The following is a 21,037-nucleotide window of genomic DNA, read 5'->3' on the forward strand; positions in this document are numbered from 1 at the left end:
GAGGAAGGCAACCATGTAACCTACTTTACAGAGAACAGTCCTCTATTTGATAGTGTCCTCTATTTGAAGGGCTGTCCAGTCCACATCTGGTTTAAAGATTAAAAAATCGTAAGTCCACATCTGGTTTAAAGATAAAAAAAATCGTAAGAAGGGGGAAGCAGGGGCCTTGAAGTTGTCCATCAAGAGTTAGCCCCAGGCAGCAAACTGAGCAGGCACACAGCTCACCTGGTCGCTGCCTTCTCCAATATGGTGAGATGAGTTGTATTTCTATTTAAATTAGAGAAATTATTTTGAAACTTGCATCTATAGATATAAATCAGCATATGCATATTTTACACAAATTGGCATTCCCTTTTTTGTCGATGCATAATCGTGGACCTGCAGACCCATATAATATTTATTTATTTATTGTATTTATATCCCACCTTTTTTTCTCTTGCAAGGAACCCAAGGCGGCTTACATGATCCTCCTCCTCTGCATTTTATCCTCACAACAACCCTGTGAGGTAGGTTGGACTGAGAGTCTGTGACTGGCCCAAAGCCACCCAGTGAGCTTCCGTGGCCGACTGGGGACTAGAACCCGGATCTCCCAGCTCCCAGTCCAACACTCTCCCTTATGTAAGAGGAGTCAACAATTAGAAACCAAATGAAATTCTAACACAAAGTATTAATGTTGTTGCTGTCGTTCAGTCGTGTCCGACTCTTCGTGACCCCATGGACCATAGCACGCCAGGCCTTCCTGTCCTGCGCTCTCTCCCGGAGCGTGCTCAAGTCCATATTCGTTGCATCGGTGATACTCTCTAGCCATCTCATCCTCTGCCGTCCCCTTCTCCTTTTACCTTCAGTCTTAATGGGCACTCTTTAATTAAAATACTTTTTTAAAATCTCTGTGTGTGTGTGTACCTAATTCTGTAAGAACCTACAAGCAGTTTGTTCAAGTGCAAACCATTTACAGTTTTGTAGCTGCTGCTTCTTTCTCTGTTCCTCGTTAACAAGCCAGAGCAAGCAGAAGAACTAGTTCCTTCACTGAATTCCCAACCCAATCCTTGCACAGGGATATTAAGCTTTAATTAGTTCTGCTGGAGCCTTTATAAGGCAAGGGCTGGTAATTCTATGCACTCAGCTTTTGGCCTGGTGTCAGGGTAGGGGCGTTGCTAGTGCCTGTCCAGAGGTTGATTTCAGGGCTTGGGAGAGCCAGAGTTAGCAAAGGCTAAATTGCTGTTCTTGGTCTGTTGGCCCATCCATCACTGAAGCAGGGCACAGGCGGAGTCAAACAAAGGGTTTGCTCATCCTCCTCTCATTGATATCTGGCGTTCCAGCATCAGGTTCCCTCTTTTGCTGAGCTTCTGTGTTTGAGGGAGGGCTGGAATGAGGGAAGGGCCTTGTAGACGAAAGAGGTAAAGGAGCAGAATTATCACTGAGTAATGACAGCAGTCTGTCCTCAAGCTTTTGAACTTAGAGGAAGTTTAGAAACCCTCCACTTCTAAGCCCACCACCTCATGCCAAGCCCACCAGATGCCTGTGAAGATCTATGGATGAAAGTTAAGTGGAAAAAACAAATGAGTGATTTAAGATCTACTTAAGGTCATAAAGGTCTAAGAGTTTCCTCCTTTTATGGAAGAGGGAAAAATATTCTGCTTGGGTTGCCACCTTTTTCTTGGTGAGGCTCCTGTGTCCTTAACAGTTGCATGACTGTTGTAGAAATTCAATGTGTAGTTTTCCTATCACTGTAGTTCCAACCTGGGAAAAGCTATTTCTGTTAAATGTATGCCTGTTGTCCAGATATTAAGGAGGCTACAGATGGGGTGCTGGGGAGGGAAAAGAGACTCTGCATCAGCCTTCCCCAGCCTGGTGCTCTCCAGATGTTTTGGACTACAACTCTCAGTATTTCTGACCATTGGCCTGACCATGCTGCCTGGGGCTGATGGGAGTTGAAGTCCAAAGCATCTGGAGGGCACCAGGTTGGGGAAGACTGCTTTATGTGGAAACATTCCAGCATTCTGAACTGCTTGAACCAAACCGTGTACATGAACTTATGGGAACTGACGTTTGCTACAGTTTCCAGACCCTTGTGCCTCTAGGCAGGATCAATCCTGGGAAAACAGCCAAAGCCACAAGCATTTGTCCCAAAGCTCAGGGGAGCAAATGCATGCTGAACATGAAAAAAACAAACCAACAGGCAGAATGGTGTCCATGGGGCAAGTCCAGGGTTGATAGGAATCTCTTCTTCATTTAACAATGTACTCCTACACGTGTCTACTCAAATGTAAGCCCTACTGAGCTTAAGGGGACTTACTCCCAAGTATGTCTGTGTAGGATTGCAATGGCTAATATATTTTTAGCCCACCCTCCCTTCATAGAACTCAAGAAAGTGTAAGTGATTCTCTTCCCCACTTGTTTCATCCTCATAATAACCCTGTAAGGTAGATGAGGCTGAGAGATGGGGACTGGCCCAAAGACACCCAGTGAGCTTTGTGGCTGAATGAGGATTTGAACCTGTCACTGGCAGGTCTGACATTCTAGGCCAGGGGTCCAAAACATCTGGAGGGCATCAGGTTGCCTGCTGAGCCACTGTCAACCAGGTCAGAAAATGGCTCAGAGGTGTTTATGTGATGGGGGTGCATCTGTTTTCTCAAACGGGGAGACTAGAAAACTCCCACTGAATGGGAAGATTCATATCTTCAACTTGTTCTAGAGAAGGCCTGGGCTCCGTTCAAATCTTCAGTTGTGGTTAAATAAGCAGTAATGCTAACTGAAACTTGCCCACCTGGGTGATTAAAAAAAAAATTTCTCTTATCAATGATTAACTCCTCCCCTGTGTCTCTGGCTCTAACATGGAAATCTATTTTCCACAAGAAACAGAGTGTAGCGTAGCCAAAAAAAAGGGTGGGGAATGTAACTGTTGCCCCATAAGAGAAAATCCCATGTACTATAGTAATCCTACCATGGAAGCTTGTTATAATCACAGAGAGTAATTAACATGGTCTTTCTTCAAAGTCAGTCACACCCTCCCCCAACCCCAAAACAATACCAAACATCAAGACACTTGCCATACAGGTTGGTTGATGCAGGCCGAGGACGGGCAACTTGTTCAGCTTTTTCGCATGGAGCTTTTATCCTGCTATTGAGATTGCTCAGTCACAGAGGTTTGCAGGTCCTTTTCATGACATCATTAACCTCCAGAGGTATTTCCTGGTTATTCTATGTTAAAAAGATCCGGAAAAAATTAGGTCTCAAAAGAACTCGGATTGTTGAGCTATTAAAACAGCAACTAGATGGCGGCATTTCACTGAGTTCTATGGAACCTTGAAAATTAAAAGCTTCCCCTTTCAGCAATCACATGGTCATAAGAACATAAGAGAGTATATACCTTCTTCTTGCTACTCATTTCTTCTTGCAGCTGATCTATCATACCTCAGAACATAAGAGCCCTACTGGATCAGACCAAGGGTCCATCTAGTCCAGCATTCTGTTCACACAGTGGCCAACCAGCTGTTGACCAGGAACCCACAAGCAGGGCATGAGTGCAACAGCACCCTCCCACCCATGCTCCCCAGCAACTGGTGTACATAGGCTCACTGCCTCTGGTTCTGGAGGTAGCACATAGCCATCAAGACTAGTAGCCATTGATAGCCTTTTCCTCTGGGAATTTGTCCAACCCCCTTTTAAAGCCATCCAAACTGGTGGCCATCACTACATCCTGTGGTAGCGAATTCCACAGTGTGACTATGTGCTGTGTGAAGAAGGACTTCCTTTTATCCGTCCTGAATCTCCCACCAATCAGCTTCATATGACGACCCCGAGTTCTAGTATTTTGAGAGAGGGAGAAAAATGTCTCCCTATCCACATTCTCCACACCATGCATAATTTTGTAGACCATTATCATGTCTCCCCTTACCCGCCTTTATTCCGAGCTAAACAATCCCAGCTGTCGTAACTGTCTCTCATAGGAGATGCGCCAGCCCCTTGATCATTTCAGTTGCCCTTTTCTGCACTTTTTCCAGCTCTACAATATCTTTTTTTAGGTGTGGTGACCAGAACTGGACACAGTATTCCAAGTGTGGCCGCACCATTGATTTGTATAGGGGCAGCGTGATATTGACAGTTTTATTCTCAATCCCTTTTCTAATTAGTCCTAACGTGGAGTTTGCCTTTTTTACAGCGGCTGCACACTGGGTGGACATCTTCACTGAACTGTCCACCACAACCCCAGATCTCTTTCCTGGTCAGTCTGCTAGCTCAGATCCCATCAGGCTATACTTGAAGTTGGGATTTTTTGCCTCAACATGCATCACTTTACACTTGCTTATGTTGAACTGCATTTGCCATTTCAATGCCCATTCTCCCAGTTTGGAGAGATCCTTTTGGAGCTCTTCAGAATCCCTTTTTGTTTTAACCACCCTAAATAATTTGGTGTCATCCTCAAACATGGCCACTTCACTGCTCACTCCTAATTCCAGCTCATTTATGAACAGGTTGAAAAGCATTTGTCCTAATACAGACCCCTCTGGGACACCACTATTTACTTCCCTCCATTGGGAGAATTTGCCATTTATTCCTACTCTCTGCTTTCTGTTCTTTAACCAGCTACTGATCCATAAGAGGACCTGTCCTCTGATTCCATGACTGCTAAGCCTTGATAGTAGTAGGAATGTACTCTTCAAAATGCTTTTTTTCATCTCTTCTTGTCTGCTTGGATCGCCTTTGTGCAAGCTTCTGCTGTCTTTTGTTTTCCTCACTCAGGCAAGACTTCCATTTTCTGAAAGAAGCTCTCTTTTCTCTAATAGCTCCCTGAACACTGCTTGTTAACCATGCCAGCAACCTCTTGGACTTGGTGCTACCTTTCCTAACCTGTGGCATACATTTTAGCTGGGCTTCTATTATTGTGGTTTTGAGTAATCGCCAAGCATTTTGAAAGGATTTAATCCTTTTGACTCCCCCTTTTAGCTTCCATTTCCCCAGTTTCCTCTTTTGAAGTCAAATGTGACTGTGTTGGGCTTCTGGGCAATTTTCCACTTAAATATGTATTAAATCTGACAGCACTGTGATCATAGAATCATAGAATAGTAGGGTTGGAAGGGGCCTATAAGACCATTGAGTCCAACCCCCTGCTCAGTGCAGGAATCCAAGTCAGAGCATCCCTGAAAGATGGCTGTCCAGCCTCATCTTGAATGCCTCCAGTGTCAGAGAGCCCACCACCTCCCTAGATAATTGGATCTATTGTTGTATTGCTCTAACAATCAGGACGTTTCTCCTGATGTTCAGCCAGAATATGGCTTCCTGTAACTTGAGCCCATTATTCCGTGTCCTGCATTCTGGGATGATCGAGAAGAGATCCTGGCCTTCCTCTCTGTGACAACCTTTCAAGTAGCTGAAGAGCGCTATCCTATCTCCCCTCGGTCTTCTCTTCTTGAGGCTAAACATGCCCGGTTCTTTCAGGCTCTCTTCATAGGGCTTTGTTTCCAGTCCTTTGATCATCTTTGTTGCCCTCCTCTGAACCCTCTCCAGTTTGTCTTCATCGTTCTTAAAGTGTGGTGCCCAGAACTAGACACAGTACTCCAGATGAAGCCTAACCAGTGCCGAGTAGAGGGGAACTAGTACTTCCCAGGATTTGGAAGCTATGCTTCTATTAATGCAGCCCAAAAGAGCTTTGGCCTTTTTTGCAGCCACATCACATTGTTGGCTCATATTCAGCTTGTGATCGACAACAATTCCAAGATCCTTCTCGCTTGTAGTGTGGTTGAGCCATGTATCCCCCATCTTGTAACTGTGCATTTGATTCCTTTTTCCTAGATGCAGAACTTGGCAGTTATCCCTATTAAATGTCATTCTGTTGTTTTCTGCCCAGCGCTCCAATCTATCAAGATCACTTTGAATATTATTTCTGTCTTCCAAAGTATTAGCTATCCCACCCAATTTTGTGTCATCTGCAAATTTGAGCCCTGCGGTACTCTGCTCGTTACCTCTTCCCAGTTTGAGAAGGTCCCATTGATAAGCACTCTTTGAGTCCGATTATGTAGCCAACTGTGGATCCACCAGATGGTTGTTTCATCTAGGCCACTTTGAGCTAGTTTGCTCATTAGGATATCATGGGGCACTTTGTCGAAAGCTTTGCTGAACTTGAGGTATATGATGTCCACAGCATTCCCACAGTCCACAAGGAGGTTACTTGATCAAAGAATGAGATCAGATTCATCTGGCAGGATTTGTTCTTGACACATCCATGTTGGCTTCAAGTAATGACTGCATTGTTTTCAAGGTGCTTACGGATGGATTGCTTGATAATTTGCTCCAGAATTTTCCCAGGGATTGATGTCAGACTGACTGGTCTGCAGTTCCTAGGTTCCTCCATTTTGCCCTTTTTGAAGATAGGGACAATGTTAGCTCTCCTCCAATCATCTGGCACTTCACCTGTCCTCCATGATTTCTCAGAGATAATACACAGTGGTTCTGAGAGCTCTTCTGCCAGTTCCTTTATTACTCTAAGGTGCACTTCTTCTGGCCTTGGAGATTTGAACTCATTCAAGGTAATTAGGTGTTCCTTGACCATATGCATATCGATCTCAAGTTGCAATCCTGCCCCTTCAGCCTGTACTTCGCCTTTGCTGGAGGGGTCATAGACCTTATTTCGGGTGAAGACCGAGCCAAAGTAGGAATTGAGCACTTCTGCCTTTTCTTTGTCATCTGTTATCATTTTGCCATCCTTATTTAATAGCTGAACCATCATTGTTTTCCTCTGTCCTTTACTATGTTTGTATCTGAAGAAAGACCTTTTTTTTGCTTTTAGCATCACTGATCACTGTTTCCAATTGGTTCAACAACATTTACATCTCATACTAGGTCCTGGGCGACACCATTTAGGATTAAATCCAGGGTTGCCTCCCCTCTGGTCGGTTCCATGACCGACTGTTCTAGGGCACAATCATTTAGGGCATCTAGAAATTTAACCTCTTTCTCGTGGCTGGAACATGCATTTATCCAATCAATGTGGGGGTAATTAAAGTCACCCATTATTACAACACTTCCTTGTTTGGAAGCCTCTCTGATTTCATTTTCCATTTCAAGGTCACTCTGAGCATTCTGGTCTGGGAGACGATAGCATGTTCCTAGCACTAAATTAGTTTTGGAGCCTGGTATTGTCACCCACAGAGCTTCTGTGGAACACCCTACCCTTTTAGGTGTTCTAGTCCACTCAACACTATGCCTTCTTTGATGCACAGGGCAACACCTCCCCCAGTACGTCCTTCCCTGTACTTCCTATACAGTTTATATCCAGAGATTACCGTATCCCACTGGTTCTCTCCACTCTACCAGGTGTCTGTGTTGTTGTTCAGTCATTCAGTCGTGTCCGACTCTTCGTGACCCCATGGACCATAGCACGCCAGGCCTTCCTGTCCTGCCCTCTCTCCCGGAGCGTGCTCAAGTTCATATTCATTGCATCAGTGATGCTATCTAGCCATCTCATCCTCTGCCGTCCCCTTCTCCTTTTGCCTTCAGTCTTTCCCAGCATCAGGGTCTTTTCCAGAGAGTTTTCTCTTCGCATTAGGTGGCCAAAATATTGGAGCTTCAGCTTCAGGATCTGTCCTTCCAATGAGCACTCAGGGTTGATTTCCTTTAGGATTGACTGATTTGACCTCCTTGCAGTCCAGGGGACTCGCAAGAGTCTTCTCCAGCACCACAGTTCGAAAGCATCAATTCTTCGGCGCTCAGCCTTCCTTATAGTCCAGCTCTCACAGCCATACATTACTACTGGGAAAACCATAGCTTTGATTAGATGGACCTTTGTCGGCAAGGTGATGTCTCTGCTTCTTACTATGCTGTCTAGGTTTGCCATAGCTTTCCTCCCAAGGAGCAAGCGTCTTTTAATTTCATGGCTACAGTCACCGTCTGCAGTGATCTTGGAGCCCAAGAAAGTAAAATCTGTCACTGCTTCCATTTCTTCCCCTTCTATATGTCAGGAAGTGATGGGGCCAGATGCCATGATCTTAGTTTTTTTAATGTTGAGTTTCAAACCAGCTTTTGCACTCTCTTCTTTCACCCTCAACAAGAGGCTCTTTAGATCCTCTTCGCTTTCTGCCATTAGGGTGGTATCGTCTGCATATTGGAGGTTGTTGATAATTTTCCCAGCAATCTTAATTCCGACCTGTGATTCATCCAACCCAGCATTTCTCATGATGTACTCTGCATATAAGTTATATAAGCAGGGTGACAATATGCAGCCTTGTTGTACTCCTTTCCCAATTTTGAACCACTCGGTTGTTTCATGTCTGGTTCTTACTGTTGCTTCTTGACCCTCGTACAGGTTTCTCAGGAGACAGGTAAGGTGGTCTGGTTCTCCCATCACTTTAAGAATTTGCCACAGTTTGTTGTGATCCACACAATCAAAGGCTTTAGCGTAGTCAATGAAGCAGAAATAGATGTTTTTCTGGAATTCTCTTGCTTTCTCCATGATGCAGCGAATGTTGGCAATTTGATCTCTAGTTCCTCTGCCTCTTCAAAACCCAGCTTGTACTTCCGGTAGTTCTTGGTTCGCATACTGCTGAAGCCTAGCTTGTAGGATTTTGAGCATCACCTTGCTGGCTTGTGAAATGAGCGCAATTGTGCGGTAGTTTGAACACTCTTTGGCGTTGCCCTTCTTTGGAATTGGAATGTAAACTGACCTTTTCCAGTCTTGCGGCCATTGTTGAGTGTTCCAAATTTGTTGGCATATTGAATGCAGCGCTTTAACAGCATCATCTTTTAGGATTTTAAATAGCTCAGCTGGAATACTGTCATCTCCGCTAGCTTTGTTGTTACTAATGCTTCCTAAGGCCCACTTGACTTTACTCTCTAGGATGTCTGGCTCAAGTTCAGTGACGGCACTATCATGGCTATCAGGGACATTCAGATCTTTCCTGTATAGTTCTTCTGTGTATTCTTTCCACCTCTTCTTAATCTCATCTGCTTCTGTTAGGTCCCTGCCTTCTTTGTCCTTTATCATGCCCATCTTTGCACAAAACGTTCCCTTGAGATCTCCAATTTTCTTGAAGAGATCTCTAGTCTTTCCCATTCTGTTGTTTTCCTCGATTTCTTTGCATTGTTCATTTAAGAAGGCCTTCTTGTCTCTCCTTGCTGTTCTCTGGAACTCTGCATTCAGTTGGATATATCTTCCCCTTTCTCCCTTACTTTTCGCTTCCCTTCTTTCGTGAGCTACTTGTAAAGCCTCATCAGACAGCCACTTGGCTTTCTTGCATTTCTTTTTCTTTGGGATGGATTTCGTTGCTGCCTCCTGAACAATGTTACGGACCACCGTCCATAGTTCCTCAGGCACTCTGTCTATCAGGTCTAATCCCTTAAATCTATTCCTCACCTCCACTGTATATTCATCAGGGATATGATTTAGGTCATACCTGAACGGTTTAGTGGTTTTCCCTACGTTCTTCAATTTAAGCCGAAATTTTGCAACAAGAAGCTCATGATCTGAGCCACAGTCAGCTCCAGGTCTTGTTTTTGACTGACTGTATAGAGCTTCTCCTTTCCCAGTAGTAATGTATGGCTGTGAGAGCTGGACTATAAGGAAGGCTGAGCGCCGAAGAATTGATGCTTTCGAACTGTGGTGCTGGAGAAGACTCTTACGAGTCCCCTGGACTGCAAGGAGGTCAAATCAGTCCATCCTAAAGGAAATCAACCCTGAGTGCTCATTGGAAGGACAGATAATGAAGCTGAAGCTCCAATATTTTGGCCACCTAATGCGAAGAGAAAACTCCCTGGAAAAGACCCTGATGCTGGGAAAGACTGAAGGCAAAAGGAGAAGGGGACGGCAGAGGATGAGATGGCTAGATAGCATCACGGATGCAATGAATATGAACTTGAGCACGCTCCGGGAGAGAGCGCAGGACAGGAAGGCCTGGCGTGCTATGGTCCATGGGGTCACGAAGAGTCGGACACGACTGAACGACTGAACAACAATAGAGCTTCTCCATCTTCGGCTGCAAAGTACATAATCTGATTTCGATATTGACCATCTGGTGATGTCCATGTGTAGCGTCGTCTCTTGTGCTGTTGGAAAAGAGTGTTTACTATGATCAGCGTGTTCTCTTGGCAAAACTCTATTAGCTTTTGTCCTGCTTCATTTTGTACACCAAGGCCATGCCTGCCTGTTATCCCGGTGATTTCTTGACTTCCTACTTTAGCATTCCAATCCCCTATGATGAGGAGGACATCTTTTTTTGGTGTTAGTTCTAGAAGGTGTTGTAGGTCTTCATAGAACCCATCAAGCTCAGCTTCTTCAGCATCAGTGGTTGGGGCATAGACTTGAATTACTGTGATGTTGAATGGTTTGCCTTGGATTCGTACTGAGATCATTCTATCATTTTTAAGATTGTACCCCAGTACTGCTTTTCCCACCCTTTTGTTGACTATGAGTGCTACTCCATTTCTTCTCAGGGATTCTTGCCCACAATAGTAGATATGATGGTCACCTGAATTAAATTCGCCCATGCCTGTCCATTTTAGTTCGCTGATTCCCAAGATGTCGATGTTCAATCTTGCCATCTCATGTTTGACCACCTCCAGCTTCCCTTGATTCATTGATCTGACATTCCAGATTCCTAAACAATATTGTTCTTTACAGCATCGGATTTTCTTTTCACCACCAGACACATCCACAGCGGAGTGTCCTTTCGGCTTTGGCCCAGCCGCTTCACTCTTTCTGGTGCTACTTGGAAATACCCTCTGCTCTTCCCCAGTAGTATACTGGACACCTTCCGACCTGAGGGTCTCATCTTCCGGTGTCATATCTTTTAGCCTTGTGATACTTTCCATGGGGTTTTCTTGGCAAGAATACTGGAGTGGGTTGCCATTTCCTTCTCCAGTGGAAATTACCAGGTGTCTGTAATGCCCACTATATCCAGGTTTTCCTTTAAAATCAAGCACTCCGATTCTCCCATTTTGGCATGGAGGCTTCTAGCACTTGCATAGAAACACCTATACACGGTATCCTTCCCCAGATGCCTCTGGCATGTGCATCTTTTGCTATGGGACATTGGCCCCTTTGATTGGCTATTACGTTCTACCATGTGCTCCTGCCCTATTTCCTCCCCTTCTACATGTGGGCAATCAAAAACATTTTCATCTTCATCCCTTTGGGGTGATTTAACCTGAACCAGATGCTTCCCAGATCCTGTCGGCTTTCCCCCAGGGTTTAGTTTAAAAGCTGCTCTGCCACCCTTTTTATGTTTAGCACCAGCAGTCTGGTTCCATTTTGGTTCAAATGGAGCCCGTCCCTCTTGTACAGGCCCAGCTTGTCCCAAAATGTTCCCCAGTGCCTACCAAATCTGAACCTCTCCTCCCTGCACCACCATCTCATGCACGTGTTGAGACTCCTCAGCTTCACTTGTCTAGCTGGCCCTGCTCATGGAACAGGTAGCATTTCCGAGAAAGCCACCTTGGTGGTCCTGGATTTCAACCTCCTACCTAGCAACCTAAATTTGGCTTCCAGGACCTCACGACTACATTTCCCCACATTGTTGGTACCAACATGGACCACGACCACTGACTCCACCCCAGCACTATCTACCAGGCTATCTAGACGGCGCATGATTTGGCAGCCTTTGCACTAGGTGGGCAATTCACCATGTGGACTACACACCCATCACAAACCCAGCTGTCTATGTCTAATGATCAAATCTCCCACTACCACAAGCCCACCTCCCCCTGTAGGCACATCCTCAGCATGAGAGGATATTTGTTTGTCTTCCGAGGAATGGGTCCCTTCTAAGGGATCATTTCCCCCTTCCTCAGAATGACCCCTCCTTCCCTGAGACCTGCATTCTCCATGACAGCAGAGGAGCTGTCCCCCTGGGAGTGGGACACAGCTAACGGGTCCCTGAAGGCCTCATCCACCAACCTCTCTGCCTCTCTTAGCTTCTCCAGGTCAGCAACCTTGGCCTCAAGGGAACGCACTTGTTCCCTGAGAGCCAGGAGCTCATTACACTGAGGACACACCCACGACTTCCATCCAGCAGGTAGGTAGTCGTACATGTGGCACTCAGTGCAATACACTGGATAGCCCCCTCTCCACTGCTGGCTTTCTACCTTCATAACTGTGTTTTGTTTTGTTTTTTTGAGGGGGGGGTTCCCTGGAAAACCTAGTTGTTTACTACGAGAAGGTGGGGCAATTATTTATAGCTATTTATTTACAGTTACTTACTGTGAGTATGGAGTAAGGAGGGGAATGTTCACTGCCCTGGCTTCCTCGCTCTGCTGCTAAACTCACACAGTTGCTTAATTCACTTGTTTGCTGATGCTTTGTCTCTGGGGCTGAGATGCTTCATCACTGGGGCTCCTCGTGCTCAGAGAGCTGTCTGGGAGCCCTCTGTAAATGCAGAAAGGCTCCACAATGGGAGGGCTGCGGGTTTCTTTAATGTAAAGGCAGCCTTAGACTTCCAGATGTTGTTGGACTGCAACTCCCATCATTCCTCATCTCTGGCTGTGCTGGCTAGGACTGATGGGAGCTGCAGTCCAACAACAACTGAAGGGTTGCAAGTTGCCTGCCATGGATGCATACTAAAATGCTACCTTCTTTTAGTGACTGCTGCCTCTCCTGGTATCCCCTCTCTATTTTCTCTCTGTTTCAACTTCTCTCTCTGTTTCTCCAGTGAAATAGTTTGGTCTCAGTTCTATTCCTGCTCCTGCTTCCAGCTTCATAAGTATGGGAAGAACATTGTAAGGATGCTTAGTACATGAGCTACTGTGATTTATTATCTCTAACGAATAGGCTTTCTCAACAACCACTGCCCATCAGTGAGCAAAAGTGTTGTGACTTAGTATATTTTTCAGCTGTAGCCAATACCGTATTATCATCTAAAGGACACAGAAGTGAGCTGAGTAGAAAAACGAGCTTAATATGTGGACATTTTTATTGCACCTGTCTAGTCCCCCCTCTGCCCCCTGGATCTTCCAGATTACTTATTTGTTACAAAAAGTATTCCTAGTCAAGCACTGAAGTATCTCAGTTTGTTCCTAGAGTTCATAGCACAATAAAAGGAACATTAAAGATGAGTCTAAACAACTCCCAGGAAGGAGGTAATAGATTCTTGAGAGAGAGACTCTGCAATGTTCAACTAAAGGTCTGAGAGTCAATAGGACTTTAGGACATTAGACACATGATCCTAAACATGTTATTAAAAGGGAACACACAGCAATCAAACTACCCCAGTATTATCAGAACAGTATGACCACTGTTGCTTTTGGTGTTCCAAGCCACAAGAGTATGCAATGACAAAATAATCTGGTATACCAAATATGCCTTTTAGTTCTTTTTCTGCTTCTATTCAGTGTTCCAGCATAGCATCAAGTTGTTTTCAATTAAATGGATGACCCCACCCTCCAAAAAGAGATGCATCTCCCTGTAATTAAAAACATTTAGTGTTCTCTTTGAATTATGAGAGGTTCAAAGTTTTAATTATCAGAAAAATCCCAATTCCAAATGTGTAGGCAAACAAAGAAAATGTCCCATGGAAGTCTTCATGTGTTTGAATTGACAAAATACTAGTCTTACAGCTGTGTAAAACAGACATGGAGGCAAAAGGCACACACAAGTTTCCCCAACATACAGTGGTCAGATTTCCAGGTTTGATTAGTCTGGAATTTAAGATCTTGCAGCAGCAATTCACATGTACAGCCATCCATTAGAAATCATTTGACATATGGCCCAACTTGATTTGCTGTACTTTCCCTGCAGTTGACTGAACTACAGTGAAAACTATTGATGAGGTTCTGACATTTCCTTCGACTGGCAACTAGCTCTGTAACTTTTGCTGACTCTGTACTAGCTTGCAACCATTACCAGGTACACCTCAGAGTAGGCCCAGATTATAAGGCCATAAAAACAGAGCTTAACAGAGACAAGGATGGATTTGACACCTGCACACTGTGGCTGAGGAACCAAAAACTCATTCCATCAATCCACACCGTAAAGATACTAGAGCAAGGCATGTCCCTCTCAGGACCTTTGAACAACATGGAACTGAAAGTGCTTATTACCTACAACAACAACAACAACAATAATAATATCCTAAATTCTGTATCTTTAAAAGTTTGCAAAGGATCAGGCATGAAACAATCTTCATGCCAGAGTTGCATTCTTTTGGTCAGTTTTTTGAATGTTGCTGTGTGTCTGCCCTTGGCTTGAAGGGGAGACATGTGTAACCCTGCTGCTTGTGCATCCATCTCAAGGGGGGGGGGCAGTTTCACACAGCCAGCCCTTAAGATGCCTGACTTTAAAAAGCAATGTCAGAACCAGCCCTATGGCAGGTCAAATGCTTGTGTCCTCTCCATTTCCAGCCCTTCCTGAACAAAGGGATCATTTAGCCATCCTGCTCCACTGACCTTTTCAAAGGTAATAGCTACCAAAGTGAGTACCGTGTGGGACATCTTTAGAAACAACAGCTGAGCTTTTGTTGCCTTTAAAGATAGCTTTCTGGAGATAATTCCTTGAATATGTCCATCCACCCCCCAAGGCTGCTACTACCCTGTAAGCTCCAAATGTCAAGAAAGACTGGAATGCAGCCCAGATGACAGCAGCTGCTGCCAGAAAGTTCCATTGTGTCGAAAGAAGAGAAATTTCCAAGGTAAGATTCTAAACAAAGGGTAGATATTGCCAGGTCTTTATCTGGAGCAAATGTCACATTATGCCATCTCAGCTTGCAAACTGACTGGGATAGTATGTATGTATGTACATACGTATGTATGTGCTTATTTGAAAGAGACCCCCCTGCTTGTAGAACTCCCTTCTTGAGCATACATGTGGTTCCACTTGTCTCCCTTCCTTCGACCTGCCCCCCTCAAAACCCCTCCCTTATGGGTTACCCTCTTATAGCAGCACAATCCTAGGCATGTCTACTCAGAAGTAAGTCCCTCTGAGTTCAGTGAGACTGGTTGCCAGCCTCTTAGCCAGGTATGCGTGTTTGAATGATGGTTTATGGTTTTTATGCTTGTTATATTTCATAATTTGCTCTGAGTGACTCCTTTTGGGGAGGAGAAATATGGGGCATAAAATTTCTTAATAAACAAATGAATAGCCGGGGTGGGTATCCTGCAGCCCCCATCCTAATTTCAAAAGTTCTCTGCAAGTGATGGGTTATGAAATCTGGCAAGATGACAAAGATGGCAAGAGGGATCTGTCTCTCCCCTGGCAGGCAGCACACTGGGTGGAGTGGAAGAGGGGGAGGGAGAGGGAGAGGGAGACGGGGGGCTCCTTCATATGGAGCTTTCATCCTGCGATTGAGGTTGCTCCTTCACAGAAGTTTGCGGGCTCTTTACATGACACCGTGAACCTCCAAGGCATCTCCTGCACTAAATGCCCCTTGTTCAGTTTTTAAATAGATCGCAGATAATGAGCTATCAAATTACCCCGTTGTGTTCCGCTTCACTTTCCTCCGTGAAAAGAATTAAAGCAGCCAGAAGAGGAGCAAGATCAATGAAAGATAATGGGAGACTCAAATATGGGGAGAAGGAGGGGGGAAGGGAAGCACATGTAAAGGGAGTCAGTTGTGATCCTGCATTTAAAATGGAAGCAGAAAGCCTCATTTTAAATGCAGGATTTTAGGCTGGTGCAGAGATGCCGAGAGAGAGAGAGAGAGAGAGAGAGAGAGAGAAGGGGTGGCAGAAAGTGTATGAGAGAGAAGTGATGATGTTTGCAATGTAACAAATTGTACTTGCTTACAACCTACCCTCCACGTACCCACACTTTTCTTTGGTCTTCCAGGCCCAAATCCAGATGGGATGATGGAGTGCCTGGGACCAGCAAAGATGCCCCACATTATCCTAGCCCTGTATTGCTTTATGAACCATCTGACCCTTACCATATTGCTAGAGGAATCCTCCTGTGAGTTGACCCCTGTTTGTTGCTTGTAAGCAAGCACAATTTGTGACATTGCACAACGTCATCATTGATCATGGGGCATGTCGGTTAAGGCATCAGCCTTGGCTTCCAGTTTCCTGGCTTTGTGGCGCTTGAGGCAACATGAGATAGCCTTAGCTCTGCTCTTAAACCAGCAGGTTTTTTTATCATTGAATTTCCCTAGTTTTTGAAAAGGAAATTTATTATTACAGTGTTCTGGTGGGGAGGGGGGGGCACTAACTAAAAAACAAAACACTAACAAGTCATTAACTGAACAGATGTGTACAAAGCAATAGATATGTCCCTATATGTTCAGAATAGCTTGCTTCTGAGTAAGCCCGCACAGGATTCCAGCATAGCTTTTTCCTTTTCCTCCCTCTCTTCATCTGTGATCTGTCAATCAGTGAGAGTGATTCCCTCAGTCTTCAAAATTACCTCACTCTTATCTCAGTCCACAGTTTCCTGCTACCCCAGCTCCGCTGACACTGTGCTGACAGGGACAGTGGGACTAGAGTACTGGCAGCATTCTAGCTTCAGAGCAAAACTGAGCATGGCCAACATAACTGCTGGCCGTAGCTGCCATGGGCTTTCATGGGGCAGAAAAACCTGAATAGGTTTTAAACTGCTGCTCAGAATTTCACTAAACCAATGAAAGGCACACCTCCTCAACAAACCCAAATAAAGGACATCAGTAATTTCCCCAAGAATATGAAAGAAATAGATGATATGCTAAGCAAGACACAGTACAAATGTCTCAATTTTTAGCACATTTTAACTTGCTGTATCTGTGGCAAATATGTCCGATCAGTTTGAAAGGGTTTACAACTGTAGACTTCATCAGGTAAATTCAGGTAGATTATGGATGCTGTTTCAGGTCATTAGCTCAACAGGTGTCATTTTTATAAGCATTATAAGTTTGAGTTTTTTTAAGGTGGAACTTTTTTTTCTTTTTCTTTTTTTGTGACTCACCTTAACTCTACCTTTTCTTTTAGGGATTTCTCAAGTTAGGATAGGCTCCTTTCCATAAGAAAATAATAAGAACCCTCCCAGATCAGATCAGTGGTCCATTTGGTCTGATCTGTGATCATCCAGATGGTTCTGGGAAGCTTACAAGTTGGGCACAAAGGTAAACCCTTCCCCACACTGTTGACCTGACAACTTTTTCAGTGACATGCTGTCTCAGTCCTGGAGGCTCCCTTAGCCTTCATGGCTCATAGCCTTTGACAGACATATCCTCTATGAATTTCTCAAATCCCCTTTTAAGGCCTCTCTGCAGAGCCATACCACCCTTCTACTTGACTTGAAACGCTGTATAAAACCCTTTGTGGGATATCTTGGGTAGCATCCCACTGTGCCCAGCATTAGCAGAAATGACACAGCGTCGGTGTAAACCAATGCTTGCACAATGTAACTAGCACTTACTAAGATAATGGGGGAAAGTGGCAATTGGCTGCTGAATTTCAGCCAATCGCAGCTTTTTCCCATTGCCCTAGCAAGCACTAGTTACATTGAGCAGTATCCAATTGGACACAAGTGCTAATGTAAATTCCATCGCACTAGCGTAAGGGACCTCGAGCACAATGCCAATAGCGTTAATTGGCATGAGAGGATTCCCCAGAAAACCTGTTGTGACAGCTAATGCTATTGGCGTCGTGCTAGAGGCTGCTTACGCTAGCGCAATGTAATTTACTTTAGCACTAGTGTCCAATTGGATGCTGCCCGTTGTGTGCACATATGTTTATGCTAGCACAACATCTTCAGCACTCGTGCTGGGGCACAGTGTTATACTCCCCACCATTCTCAGCCCACTGCCTAAACACCAGCACTTCTGCTTACAGAGCTGCAGTGATGTGGTGGTAAATTTTGAAGTGCGGGTGCTCAGCATGACATCACCATGCCTCCAAGGAGAGTCCAAAACTGCAGGCAGCTGTATTGACCCGTATCAACAAACCAATTCTAGCAGTTTTCATCTGGACCAGGAGCAGGACTTTTGAAAAGCTAATGCGTCTTAATTGCCCATTCATGGCCAAGACACTCCAAAATACTTTGCATTAATTTACAACAGGGATAGCTCACAGCTGAACATTGTTGCTGAGAAAAGTCATTCCCCCACCTCATTCCCCAGCTACTGTGAGGAGTTCTGCTAAGCTCAGAGGGAACAGCTTGTAGGTCAGTGCTACGACACATGCTTGGCATGCAAAAGGTCCCCCAGTTTCAATCTGCTGTATCTCCGGGTAGGGCAGGGAAAGACTCCTGTCTGAAACCCAGGAGAGCTTCTGCCCATCAATGTAGAGTAAGGGTGGACAGATTTTGTTAAATCCACTCCGTCTGTGTTTCATGGATTGTCAGGCAACTTTCGTTCCATCATCCATTCTTTGACAGAACTGGATTTTTAAAAACCAGAATGTTGCTCTCTTTGTGCTAATTCACATTAGCAGTCATTCGCTTTGATTCGCATTAATGCGAATTAACACAAATCCCCTCCTAAAATCAGAAAACCAGTCCGCAAGTCTGCAGAATCCATGTGACTTGGAAAAAGCTGGTCTGCTGCAGAATCTGCAGGTTGGATCCATAGAAATCCAAACATTTGAATCCGTTGCAGATTTCTCCAACGTCCCTAATGTAGAATAGACAAGACTGAACTGGATGGACTTATTGACTGTATAAGACAGATTCCTGTGTTTCCTCGCCCATCCTCCCTTGCACTTTTGCTTTCTTTGCCTTGCCACATATCAGCCCAAGTGTTGCCTTCATGAAACTGTAACATTAGAAAGTTGAATCCCCTCAGTTTCACCCATTTGCCAGTCTTGGGGCCACGGCCACAGTTGGCCGTAGCCTTTTTGCCAAGTTCCTAATAATGCCAAATTAAGAAACCAAGAAACCAGTCCAGGGCTTATGCTTGCATACAACCACATTGATGAGATGAAAGGAAGTCACCAGGCTGCCTCCAGAGGGCAGCGCAGAACTGCTAATGGAGCATCTGGACAGTGAGCCAGTTGGGATGCTGCCCAGGGCATGTCCCACTTTGGAGCACATCGTGTTCTGATCCATGAGCAGCGGAGACAGCTGCACTGTTCTTGACCAGATGCCAAAGAAAATAAACAGGCTTTGTCTCTTATATTGCCGTGCTTCATCCATGCCCATAATGGATAGTTCTGGGTATTTGATGGCCTTGCAATCTGTAGAAGAATTCCTGTCCTCTGACTTTAATTGGCGTGCTAATTTCTGGGTAGGTTGTCACTCCCTTTCATTGGTGCAGCTAGGTAATTTTAGGAGCACTGGCGCGAGCTCTCCTGCTGCCTGAGGCAGGAGAGCGCAGTGTGCCATCCCTGCCACACACCTCTTCCTGCTGCTGCCTTGCGCCCCCACCCCTTCCCTTCACTGCATCATGCCCCCCGCCCCTTCCCCTCCCTTTACCACATTATGCCTCCGTCCCCTTGCCTCACCGCCCCCCAACACCCCTTCCCCTTACCTCATCATGTGCCCCACCACCCCTTCCCCTTGTCTCATCATGCCCCACCCTTTCCCCTTACCTTTACCACCACCACCACCACATCAGCTCTCTGGAGAGCCCCATGGCTGAAAGAATCAGCTGGTGCGGCTCCTGTGAGAGCCTGCCTGCTCACGATTTGGCTCTTGCCGATAGGATGCTCAGAACGAGCCGGAGGGTGGTCCCTTCAGAGTAAAACAGAGGGTGAGTGGCTGCTCCAGAGAGGCCTGCCAGCCATTCCCTTGCTGTGGCACTTTCCACAGAGGAAGAGTGGCACCGGCAGGGCTCTCTGGTGCACCTGCTAGCATCATCTAGTCAGCAGCTGCTCAAGAGAGCCACCCTGGCCTCACTCTCCCACTGTGGCAAATGCCGTGGCAGGAGAGTGGCTGGCAGGGCTCTCTGGAGCCACTGTGGGAGCTGGTGCCGGTGGGCCCTCCTGGCAGGGATGTGGGAGAGCAATGTTATTGGCCGCTCCTCCCACTCCACTGCCTGAGATGGGGGCTTCACCTTGCCTCATGGGAGGGCTGGCCCTGAACTTTAGGCCCTGGACCAAATAGTGTGGGGGGGGTAGATAGCACATTTCTTCAGTTGTGAGGTGCAGACCTAACATTTCTCACCTCTTCCACACACACACACACACACACTCCATTCCCTGCTTTACAATTGCTTCTACACTCATGATACGTTAAAGCAAAAAACAAAACACAGTCTGCCAACGCTGATTTTTTTTTAAAAAAATGAAATACTCTGAGCATGTGCAGTTTCGCACTTTAAACTCATTAGATCATGACACCATCATGACTTCAAGTATAAAATGATAATTGCTTCTGCTATCCTGGCACTAAAACACATTTACTTGGGAATGAGAACCATTTTGTTGTAGACAGATAATAAGTTTTTTAAGTAAAAATAATATATTCAGCAACTGTAACCATGTACAGGCCTGGCCTCCCACCCACAACTATAAAATGTAAATAAAATAAAATAATAATAATGAAAGGATTCCGTGGGGACCAGTGTCAGATCTGGTGTTCCCAGCATGCCCGTGCCTGAACCGCTTCTGACACCCAGCCTGTCTGTCATTGCCCCCATCACCTGCTGCCCTCTGGGGGGGCGGGCTGAACTGGAGTGCCAAGGTCCAGTCCTAACTGCACCACTGCTCTCTTTTCCTCACAACCACTGCTGTTATGGAGAACTGAGCCACAGGGAAGATAAGCAGCTCTGCTGGTCAACCTATGAGAAGCTATAAGGCAGCACAGATGACACAGATCAGTTGCTTATTTACATATATACCCCATCTTTCCTCCAAGGAGCTCGGGGCAGCATACATGGTTCTCCTCTTTGCTTTTATGCTCACAACATCCCTGTGAGGTAGGTTAGCCTTAGAGATAGGGGTTGGCCCAAAGTCACCGAGGGAGTTTCATGGCTGAGCGGAGATTTGAACTTGGCTGTCCCGAGCCCTTCTCTGGCACTAGGCACAACAACTCACTGGGTCTCCCATCTGTGTCACCATCAAGGAAATACTGATGTTCTCCTAGTTCACTCTAACTGCTGCTCTTTAGCATTTATAGACTAGTGACTGTGTAGATAATAGAAGGGCTAGGCTGGGTGGCCTAGTCATGTGTTAGGCTGAAGCTCTACCTAAGGTGGCGTGTTTGGGGCAC

At 45.5% G+C, this 21,037-nt stretch overlaps 1 protein-coding gene across 3 annotated transcripts in view; it reads right to left on the bottom strand.

Moving 5' to 3' along the window:
* Positions 1-21,037, bottom strand: part of TNNI1 (troponin I1, slow skeletal type) — a 56,202-nt gene that overhangs the window by 28,554 nt on the left and 6,611 nt on the right. The window contains exons 1-2 of one of the 3 annotated variants that reach the window (XM_084853595.1): positions 19,417-19,725; positions 3,051-3,201 (exon numbers count right to left, since the gene is read on the bottom strand). The gene's annotated coding sequence lies outside the window, so the exon portion shown is untranslated. Of the gene's footprint in view, positions 1-3,050; positions 3,202-19,416; positions 19,726-21,037 lie in introns of those variants that run through there. The other 2 variants (XM_084853596.1, XM_084853598.1) reach the window with 2 other exon arrangements.

This window comes from Heloderma suspectum, chromosome 4 (genome assembly GCF_057233095.1).
Source record: "Heloderma suspectum isolate Gila_16-S chromosome 4, 16-S_ref, whole genome shotgun sequence".
Lineage (NCBI taxonomy): Eukaryota > Metazoa > Chordata > Lepidosauria > Squamata > Helodermatidae > Heloderma > Heloderma suspectum.